Source organism: Bubalus kerabau, chromosome 2, assembly GCF_029407905.1.
Source record: "Bubalus kerabau isolate K-KA32 ecotype Philippines breed swamp buffalo chromosome 2, PCC_UOA_SB_1v2, whole genome shotgun sequence".
Classification (NCBI taxonomy): domain Eukaryota; kingdom Metazoa; phylum Chordata; class Mammalia; order Artiodactyla; family Bovidae; genus Bubalus; species Bubalus kerabau.
Window position 1 is genome coordinate 35147953 of NC_073625.1, and position 10914 is coordinate 35158866.

Consider the following 10914-nt stretch of genomic DNA (forward strand, 5'->3'; position numbering starts at 1 on the left):
TTCTAAGCTATTTGTAAGGTTTCCTCAGACAACCATTTTGCCTTATTGCACTTCTTTTTCTTAGGGATGCTTTTGATCACTGCCTCCTGTACGATGTTAGGAACCTCTGTCCATAGTTCTTCAGACACTTTGTCTATCAGATCTAATCCCTTGAATCTATTTGTCACTTCTACTGTACAAGTATAAGGAATTATATTCATGTCATACCTGAATGGCCTAGCAGTTTTCACTACTTTATTCAAATTAAGTCTGAATTTGGCAATAAGGAGTTCATAACTGAGCCACAGTCAGCTCCTGGTCTTGTTTTTGCTGACTGTATAGAGCTTCTTCATCTTTGGCTGCAAAAAATATAATCAATATGATTTTGGTGTTGATCTTATGGTGATGTCCATGTGTAGCAGAGGAAATTAAAATCTTCTTTAGTGGATGAAGCCTTTTTCTCCAATTAAATGTGTACATTTTATAAGAAAAGCTACTTAAATAGCTAGTGGTCAAACAAATGCCAGATATATGTGACAGTTTTGTCTTTTGAGTAAGTTTTCTTCACTTTATATTCTGATGACCTTAGCCTATTTTTTCAAACGTTATCTCCTTATTCAAAGTAAATTATATTAATGGCGAATATTTAATTCTTGGTTTTTAACAATAAAATACAGACCTTCATATCATTTTTACTGCATCCACTCACTACTTATCTGTTGCTTATTTAATATTTCATTTTAAAATAATATGCATTTAAAATAGATTAAGCCCACTATGAATTGCTACTATAAAAAATGAACATATTGTGCTATAAATTAAACTCTGAAAACAAAATATTATCACATGTATTTCAACTAGCATTGCCCATGACATGCACTTATCAGGTGGCTATCTCTTGTTTTTCATATTCTTTAAGAGATTATTTATTCTTTATCCCCATTTCATTTCCATTCCCTCCCCAAGTGCATTGTTTTACTGCAAGGTGTATCCTCAGAGCTTATATTAATGCCTGACAGTTAGTGAAAGGCAAAGGAGAAAGGGAAAGATATACCCATCTGAAAGTAGAGTTCCAGAATATAGCAAGGAGAGATAAGAAAGATAATATAAAAGGGAGGAACTTTTTCAACATGTAATTTTCTGTTTTGGTGCTATATACTATTGTCCTGGGTGTTCTTTGGAAGGACTGATGCTAAAGCTGAAACTCCAGCATTTCGGCCACCTCATGCAAAGAGTTGACTCATTGGAAAAGACTTTGATGCTGGGAGGGATTGAGGGCAGAAGGAAAAGGGGACGACAGAGGATGAGATGGCTGGATGGCATCACCGACTCGATGGACGTGAGTTTGAGTGAACTCCGGGACTTAGTGATGGACAGGGAGGCCTGGCGTGCTGCAATTCATGGGGTCACAAAGAGTCTGACATGACTGAGCAACTGAACTGAACTGAACTATTGTTTTCCTGCTTCCCTAGTGGCTCAGACCATAAAGTTTCTCCCTGCAATGCAGGAGACCAGAGTTTGATCCCTGGGTCAGGAAAATTCCCTAGAGAAAAGAATAGCTACCCACTCCAGTATTCTTGCCTGGAGAATTCCATGGACAGAGCAGCCTGGCGGGCTACTCTCCATGAGGTTGCAATGAGTCATACACAACTGAATAACTAACACTTTCACACTTTCCCTATTTTTTTCTACACATATTTCAAGAAAATTATGTTCAAATTATGAGATATATTGATCCAAAGCATTTGATATATTAATATTGTATTAGCATATTGTGATAAGTGAAATATAAATTTTTACAGAATTCTTGATATTTAGATTACTTTTATATTTCTTTGACATTATAAGAATATAAAATCTGTTCATCTATCCCTTAATTTCTGAAGTAATTATGAAATACCTAATTAATTATGGATTATATATGCATGACAATATTGTATCCACATGAATATTTTACAACTTTAACTTATAATTCCTTTATTACTTTCTAACAGAAGAATAAAAATTAGTGGGTATTAAAATCACTTAGATAAGTGTCTACATATGTTACCTTGCCTAGGGTAAGCATTAAATAAATATTTGTTTAATAAAAATAAATATATATTTTCTAAAGGTAACAGCTGTGAGAGGCTATGCTCATTGAATGTTTAGGTTTGTGTTATTAAATTGCTAATCTTGACACCTTTAAGTATCATTTTACAATTTTTTTGAAATGCATTAGGCTAGATTAATATTTTGCCTCTGATTACTACTTATCATTACTTCATTAGAAAAACTGAATTTGTTAGGATATTAGGATCAATTAGTACACTGAGTGTAAATTGTGTCTATAAAAGTCTTTTTTGTTGTTGTTGTTCAGATTTAGAATATATATTTATGAGCTTCAACTAAGCTGAAACTTTTAAGTTTAAGGAACACTAAGGATAGTATTTGTTTTATGATTTTATGGCAATTTGACAATATATGTGTATAGAGTTTCATGATCATTTTTTCAGGATACCTGAAGAAATAAAAAGGCTACATTTTATGAATTTGTTCTCTCTAAATTGTTCTGCCAATCTCCTTAAATCCTTGTGTATCGAGACAATATAATAACTCCCACACAAAGAGTTGTTTGGATTACTTGCTTGCAATATGACAGGTCCATATTAAATAATGGAAGGAAACTCTTGACAGCAGATGACAGAGAGCATTGTTTCTTCATAATAAATGTCATAATTTCCTAGAAGACTTATAATAGAGGTAAAGCACCTTTACATATTAGTGTGTTATAGTCCTTTAGTGAGATTGCCACCTGATTAGGTGACCTTGTTTACCTTCAGCAAATCTTTCAAGTGAATTAACTTTTATCCTCAGATGTTTTTCCTATTACCCTCTTATCCATTCAAATGAAACTAAAAGAATTGTTAAAGGAGGCAGAATATTCCACTGGAAGTTGAGATGACTTGAAATTTGAGCTCCAACACTTACTTATGGAATTATTTAGTCTACTTTAGATTAGTGTCCTAATCTAAGACTCAAAGGTAAAATTGGAAAATGAAATTATTTCATGTCTCATGCTCTCAGTTTTCCTCATGTATAAACTAGAGACAACAAAATTAATTTTTTACTGAAATATGGTTGATTTATGTGGCTTCCCTTGTGGCTCAGATGGTAAAGAATCTGCCTGCAATGCAGGAGACCCACGTTCAATCCCTGGATTGAGAGGATCCTGGGTTGGAAGGAAACGGCAACCTACTCTAGTGTTTTTGCCTGGACAATTCCACGGACAGAGGGGCCTGGCCGGTTACAGTCCATGGGGTCGCAAGCTGTTGGATATGTCTGAGCGACTTTCACTTTCATAGTTGATTTATGGCAAGTAAAATCTTAAAAAAAATGAGCATGACAAGACAGAAAACTCACAGGTACAGAGAACAGACTGGTGGTTACCAGTGGGGAGAGGGATTGAGAAGGAGGGAGATATGGTAGAAGATTAAGAAGTACACACTACAGGTATACATCCACCTCATTAGAACTGACTCATATGTGCTCCTTTTTATGGCTGAGTAATAGTCCATTTCTGTCCTTTATTGAGCCTATCTTTGCATGAAATGTTCCCTTGGTATCTCTAATTTTCTTGAAGAGATCTCTAGTCTTTCCCATTCTGGTGTTTTCCTCTATTTCTTTGCATTGATCGCTGAGGAAGGCTTTCTTATGTCTCCTTGCTATTCTTTGGAACTCTGCATTCAGATGCTTATATCTTTCCTTTTCTCCTTGAAAAGGAGAGAAGCTTTTCGCTTCTCTTCTTTTCACAGCTATTTGTAAGGCCTCCTCAGACAACCATTTTGCTTTTTTGCATTTCTTTTTCATGGGGCTGTATATTGTCACCCTGTTTATTTAACTTATATGCAGAGTACATCATGAGAAACTCTGGGCTAGAAGAAGCACAAGCTGGAATCAAGATTGCCGGGAGAAATATCAATAACCTCAGATATGCAGATGACACCACCCTTATGGCAGAAAGTGAAGAGGAACTAAAAAGCCTCTTGAGGAAAGTGAAAGAGGAGAGTGAAAGAGTTGGCTTAAAGCTCAACATTCAGAAAACGAAGATCATGGCATCTGGTCCCATCACTTCATGGCAGATAGATGGGAAACAGTGGAAACAGTGTCAGACTTTATTTTTTTGGTCTCCCAAATCACTGCAGATGGTGATAGCAGCCATGAAATTAAAAGACGCTTACTCCTTGGAAGAAAAGTTATGACCAACCTAGATAGCATATTGAAAAGCAGAGACATTACTTTGCCAACAAAGGTCCGTCTAGCCAAGGCTATGGTTTTTACAGTGGTCATGTATGGATGTGAGAGTTGGACTGTGAAGAAAGCTGAGTGCCGAAGAATTGATGCTTTTGAACTTTGGTGCTGCAGAAGACTCTTGAGAGTCTCTTGGATTGCAAGGAGATCCAATGAGTCCATCCTAAATGAGATCAGTCCTGGGTGTTCTTTGGAAGGAATGATGCTAAAGCTGAAACTCCAGTACTTTGGCCACCTCCTGCGAAGAGTTGACTCATTGGAAAAGACTCTGATGCTGGGAGGGGTTGACGGCAGGAGGAGAAGAGGACGACAGAGGATGAGATGGCTGGATGGCATCACTGACTCGATGGACGTGAGTCTGAGTGAACTCTGGGAGTTGGTGATGGACAGGGAGGCCTGGTGTGCTGCCATTCATGGGGTCACAAAGAGTCGGACATGACTGAGTGACTGAACTGAACTGAACTGAATAGTCCATTGTGTGATTCATGTTGAGGTTTGACAGAAAACAGCAAAACTCTGTAAAGCAATTATCCTTCAATAAAAAATAAATAAATTTTAAGAAAAGAAAAGAAAAAAAGAAGTACAAACTATTAAGTATAAAATAGAGTACTGAAGTGGGTAACCATTCCCTTCTTCAGGGGTTCTTCCGGACCCAGTAATCGAACCTGGGTTCATCCTGCATTGCAAGTGGATTTTTACCATCTGAATCACAGGAAAGGCCGCCCAGGGAATATAGCCAAAGTTTTATAACTTTAAAGGGAGTATTACCTATGGCTATAAAAAAAATTGTTGATAGATGTGTCCTGTGAATTAAGTGAGATACAGCTTGAAAAGCATCTCATGTGTGCCTAGCACATTATAACTGACAAATCAATATGGGCTCTCTGTTGTTTTTTTTTTTTTTTTTTCCTTATGGCATAAGGAGAGACTGTTCTAGGTTAATTAACCAACTACATATCCAGCCAGGAAATCTATAAGTGGTATGGTTATTTACAATCCTGAATATGCATCAAAATTACTTAGCGCACTTTCAGAATATTCAGATGTCTAGATGTCCTGTCAAATATTCAACAAAGTTCTTGAGAAAATAGTAGCAACCAACCAAACAACAACAAAATAACTCTCATATTGTTCATACATAGACTTTACAATCAATTTTTTTGTTATTTACTATGTGCTGAGCACTATACTTGAACTATTTATTGTATCTTCCCCAAATTAAAAGGAATGTGCCATAATTATCCCCACTTTTCATGTAAGGAAACAGCATGTCAAAGAGGTTGAATGTCCTCTCCACATTCACACAGTTAGTAAGTAGTTGAGGCAAGCTGGACTCCAGAGCCTGTGAGCATTAAGTTGCTATATTCTAAGAAATATAAAGAATTTGTCATGAATATGTGCCCAAAGGACAAAACTGTCTAGCTGGACATTAGGTCCATATTTTCCTTTGGTTTCCTGTGTTGGCCAACTTCACTGTTATCTTCTTATTCATTCCCAGGACATATACAAGTACAGAAACTGCTGCAGCTTTGTCATGTCAGAGCATGAAATGGTTCCTCCTCTTCCTTTTGTCTTGTTTTACTCATATTGTATTCCAGACCTCCTGTCTTTTATTTGCATATCTGATTTTTTCTTTCCTCTTCACATAATTAGCCCCTTCAGACCATCAATGACTTTAGACAACTTGACTGAATTACTGATTTGCTAGAGACCCAATTTTCTGTCATTAAATTTCCCATTACCTCCATTCTTTACAGTTCAAAGACATTAGGTCAGTAATTATTCACAAAAGTTATTACATAAATTTTCCAAATCCAGTGGACTATTTTGTCTCATTCCTCTTGATTTTTCTGTAACACTGCTTGATCTCATTTTATTTAAGCACTATCCTACATAGATTTCTTAAATACTTCTCCTTGCATCTTAAATCAGTATCTGTGCTTTTCAGATATCTGAAAGCTATAGCTTACTGAACAAATCCGAGATGTCCTCTGAAGTTACTTCACGTGCAGCTTCAGCGTTGTTCATCTTTACTCTTTCTAATGTTTTACACGTCAGCTGCCTATGATGCTCAATATATACACCTCCAAGTCCTCCTCATCTCTCACATTCTAAACCCACCTGTTACTCTGGTTCCATTTATCGCAGTTTAAACACCACTCTTTCTGACCCTCAAACTTCACTGCTGTGACTAGTTTTTGACACAAGTTATTTACTGCATATTTATTTGAAAAATGGATAAATAATATATAATCAAGAGAATACTATTGCCTTGAATTTGGAATTTTTTTAAAGTTATTGTTGGATAGGACAGAAAGTTAAGTAGGAACAGTAGAGTTTCTCCTTAAATTCTCAGTACTTCAAGCACAATAGAAGGGTGGATGGAACTCATCATCTGTATTACTATAAACAAACATAGTTTTAAGGAGCATGATACTGTTTATTACTAAAAGCATTGTTTCCAGTGCAGCTGGAAAGAAAGAAACCAAATTCCATGTGTAAAATCAAACCAATTTATTTTTCTTCTTGAAGGAATTGAGAAAAGTTCCTAACCTACACTACTTTAAACTGAAAATAGAAAAAAAAAAATAAAGGTTTATTTACCCTCAGTTTATCATTTTCACCCTCACTTAATAGAGGACAGCATGGAGATTGGTTAAAATCAGTCACTAGATGTTTTTGCCAAAATATTTACTGTTTCTGCCTGTACATCTGCTGAGCTTCCTGTGTGGCTATTTACTAATGCTTGCTGCCAGCTTCCCCTTAATATTTATTGAGGCAAAAACTTCTCAGTGCCTGTGTTTCTCTTGGTAATATAATAGCTGATTAAGGATGAATTTTTCCTTATTAAAGGTATAATTTAGTTCGATTCTACACAAATACATACCAGTAGTGATTTTTTTCCTTCTGTTTTAATATCTTCTCTCTTGGTTTCTCTCTCTCTCTCCCCCTCTCCTTGCCTCTGTATCTCTCCATCCCCTTCTTTTTATTTAAAAATCCATATATCATTTGATAGAAGAGAGTTTATTAAATACTTGATACTTGCTTGAAAATCCCTAACACAGATCTATTAATTTTTTAACATTCATTCTTCTAACACATGCTTTTGAATTCCTGATCATATAGAGAATTTTGTCTTTGAATATTATTACCTTTCTTCTTTCATCAAATGATAAAAATCAGTATTTTAGTCTATTTTAAGCCCCCAGGCAAGTTTTCATTTGAGAGACTAAAGATATAGATATCGCCAAACAACTGGAGTAGAAGATCTGATATATATATATATTTCACATTATTAGAAAACCATGTAAAAATCTTCCTATCTAACTTAGATTGTTAGACTTCTTGTGTGAATATGAGAAAATGCATAGGCAACTTCAGAAGGATATTTCACACTTTCATATTTTAGGCACTCTTATTTCATTTATTGTTATTTGCAGAATATTTACTCTGAGCAAGTCATTGTTTTTATGGCTGGCACCACATGTGGAACAAGAGATGATACAATTCTTACCTACATGGAGCAGATTGTCTAATGGGAAAAGATGGTTACTGTTTAGAGAATCGTATGAGTAACTCTGGAATTATAATTAAAATAAATTCAGTGAAGGAGAGGCACACGGTTTTATGAGAGCTTAATCATTCATGCAGCATTCAATAATTTTGTGTCTTCTGTGAGTCAGGGACATTTATGCCCTGTAGCTGAAGAAATGAAACCCATGTTACCCTCCCTTCTCAGATGGATCAGAAAAGGCCCTACTGGGAAGGAATAAGTGAACTGATATCTGAAAGCAGTGTTGGATATGAAAGGGGTGGAGTTAGGAGGGACAGTAAAATAAACCTAGGTAATATTGTTTGAAAAGGCACAGTGGTTAAAAAAAATACAAAGTGCTTGCAATGTAAAGGATAGAGGAGTCAAAACTGCATATGGAGAAATAGGTAAAAGGTAGATGTACACGGTCTTACAAAGCAGGTTAGGGGAGTTTGTCTTTATCCTGAAAGCAATGAGAAGCCAAGTCATTTTGAAAGTTGTTTTTCTTCTTCACTTATTACTGTTTTGCAGTGTAGCAGACAGGAAAATAATAAAAGTGACAGTAGAAAAATCCTTCTACATAATACAATACTTGGTCATGTGAGAGAGGAAAGTGGTTTGGACAAGGATGCTGGCACTGGAGTTGAGGGACCTAAAGAGATTTGTAACATATTTAGAAGATAATGACAGGATTTGGGGGTATTGAATGCAGAGATGAGAGAGATGGTGTCAAGAAGGATTCTTAACTTTCAGACTTGTATTGCTACAAAAATGAGACTGAGATTCACTAAGAGATGGAACAGCAGAAAAGAAGTTGATTTGGTGGGTGAGGACAAGGAATTATAATTTTGTTTTTTGAACAAGTTAAGTTTTAGAGGGCTTTTGCATATTTAATTTGAGTTATTATATAGATAGTTGGTTATCGAGGCTTGCAATTTTTAGCAGCCATGTAAGCTAAAGATATGGCTTCCCATGTAGCTCAGTAGGTAAAGAATCTGCCTGCAATGCAGAAGACCAGGGTTCGATCCCTGGGTTGGGAAGATCCTGTGGAGTAGGAAATGGCAACTCACTCCAGAGTTCTTGCCTGGAGAATCCCATGGACAGAGAAGCCTGGTGGGTCATAGTCAATGGGGTTGCAAAGAGTCGGACACGACTTAGCGACTAAGCCATAAACCACCTAGATAAAGATACAGTGACTCAACCATGTACAAGTGGGAACTGAAACCTTGGGAGTAAATGGAAGTGATTATCTAATAAGAGAAGAAGATAGCTGATGAAGCCTAATTGCAAAAATTTTCCACATACAGTTGGATAAAAGAAAAGAGGGCACAGAAGATAGAGAAGTAATAGTCAAAGATAGAGGAACAAAACCATAGTGTGAAACGTGAGACAAAAACATGAAAACCATGATAACCAAGAGAATAGTGTTAGAAGGAAATGAGACTAGTTAACAATGATGAATGCTACTGAATGATCAGTATAAAAAGAGGGTAGAGAATGCCAATGGATTTGGAATGGAAGTCTATAACTGATCTAACCAATTTTCATTATTTCCTAAATAATGAAAAGAAATTTTCAAGCAAGGGAAAGAGAGTGAACATGTCACAGACAGAAGAAATACTATGTAATAAAATAAGGGATGAAAAAAATCTCATGATGTGGGTTATGTACAAGTTTCAGTCAGTCAGTCAGTCAGTTTAGTCGCTCAGTCATGTCTGACTCTTTGCGACCCCATGAATCGCAGCACGCCAGGCCTCCCTGTCCTTCACCAACTCCCGGAGTTCACCCAGACTCATGTCCATCGAGTCAGTGATGCCATCCAGCCATCTTATCCTCTGTTGTCCCCTTCTCCTCCTGCCCCCAATCCCTCCCAGCATCACAGTCTTTTCCAATGAGTCAACTCTTCGCATGAGGTGGCCAAAGTACTGGAGTTTCAGCTTTAGCATCAGTCCTTCCAAAGAAATCCCAGGGCTGATCTCCTTCAGAATGGACTGGTTGGATCTCCTTGCAGTCCAAGGGACTCTCAAGAGTCTTCTCCAACACCGCAGTTCAAAAGCATCAATTCTTTGGAGCTCAGCTTTCTTCACAGTCCAACTCTCACATCCATACATGACCACAGGAAAAACCATAGCCTTGACTAGATGGACCTTTGTTGGCAAAGTAATGTCTCTGCTTTTCAATATGCTATCTAGGTTGGTCATAACTTTCCTTCCAAGGAGTCAGCATCTTTTAATTTCAAGGCTGCAACCACCATCTGCAGTTTAAATGAGTGGAATTCAGAATTTTGGTCAGTTCAGTTGCTTAGTTGTATCTGACTCTTGGTGACCTCATGGACTGCAGCATGCCAGGGTTCCCTGTCCATCACCAACTTGGAAAGCTTGCTCAAACTCATGTTCATCGAGTTGGTGATGCCAGAATTTTGGTAGTTGACTGCATAAAATGAAGGGCTGAGACAAACAAGTGACAGACTTTAAAAACATTGGAATACATGCCAAATACTTTCTTGTATATAAACCAGTGTATGTATGTATACATACACACTTACTTATTTTTGTATTCATTATCTAATACCTTGTTCTAAACAGTAATCAAGTGATGTATTACATGACAGATATTATTAAAGTAACATTAAAAGTTCGGAAAAAACAGAACAATAGTAAAAAAAAAAAGTGCATAATGATAAAATGGGACCATGATATTCAAACAACAAAAACAAAAATGCTTTCTAGAATAGCACACTTACTTGCCAGATGGTGACTGAAATGTTTGTTCAAGTATTTTGGCAATTAGTGCAAAAAAGATGCTCATCTATTTACATGATTGAGTAGCATTTGTAAGCTGTAAACAAACTTAGATTTTTATTTTACTTGTGATACAATCAACCTTAGATGGGTGGTGGTGTTACCTGGTAGTTTTTTTCTCTTTCACTCCTCACATCCCGTTCAATAAATTCTGTCATATCTACCTACAACATATATTCAGTTCAATTGAGTTGCTTAGTCATGCCCGAATCTTTGCGACTCCATGAATTGCAACACGCCAGGCCTCCCTGTCTATCACCAACTCCCGGAGTTCACCCAAACTCATGTCCATCGAGTCAGTGATGCCATCCA